The sequence below is a fragment of the Solanum stenotomum genome, unplaced genomic scaffold (genome assembly GCF_019186545.1).
Source record: "Solanum stenotomum isolate F172 unplaced genomic scaffold, ASM1918654v1 scaffold33425, whole genome shotgun sequence".
NCBI lineage: Eukaryota > Viridiplantae > Streptophyta > Magnoliopsida > Solanales > Solanaceae > Solanum > Solanum stenotomum.
This window is the reverse complement of record NW_026032453.1, coordinates 1-781: the sequence shown is the minus strand read 5'-3', so window position 1 is coordinate 781 and position 781 is coordinate 1. Positions and strand designations below refer to the sequence as shown.

The window sequence follows — 781 nt, the reverse complement described above, 5'->3', positions numbered from 1 at the left end:
GACTATAACCCCTAGCCTTCCAAGCTAATGATGCGGGTCCGATTCCCGCTACCCGCTCTATATCTATTTATTCTAAATATTTGAATCTATTCATTAAATTCATTAAATCAAATTTAGGTTATTAGTATTAGTACATCATTGAATATACAATTCAAAATTAGTACATCATTGAATATACAATTCAAAAAATTCTTTCATATCTGATTCTTTCTTCTTTTTTTCAAACAAAAAGTTAAAATATGAAGAAAACAAATCAGAATGAAAAGCGTCCATTGTCTAATGGATAAGACAGAGGTCTTCTAAACCTTTGGTATAGGTTCAAATCCTATTGGACGCAATTTATTTCCATATATATATTAGATTTCGATAACAAGAAAGACTATTTGAATATTTGAATCCAAGATGCTTAAGTCCTTTTTTTTTATTAAGATTAAGATAAGACAAAAGTGATAAATATTTCTTTATGCTTGTTCCTTAAGTATAAAACGGTCCATTTGTTCCTGAATAGCTTCCTTCGAAAGGGCTTCTACTTCCTCGGTAAATGTCTTGGTAGAAGATATGATTTCTTGGAACTGAGGTTTAGTAGTTTTTAAGTAAGTACATAGCTCAACAAGAAATTTCCTTACCTGTCCAACTCCTAATGAATCAAGATAGCCGTTTGTTTCGGTATAAATAGTCATTATCTGCTCTTCTACCGTGAGAGGAGCTGATTGGGATTGTTTAAGCAATTCACGTAATCATTGACCTCTTGCTAATTGATTCTGAGTAGCTTTATCGAGAT

General features: G+C 31.5%; 1 non-coding gene across 1 annotated transcript; it reads left to right on the top strand.

The window, feature by feature from the left end:
* Positions 1 to 265: 265 nt before the first annotated feature.
* Positions 266 to 337, top strand: TRNAR-UCU (transfer RNA arginine (anticodon UCU)). The gene has a single exon. It is a non-coding gene; the product is annotated as a tRNA-Arg (tRNA).
* The last annotated feature ends 444 nt before the right edge of the window (positions 338 to 781 follow it).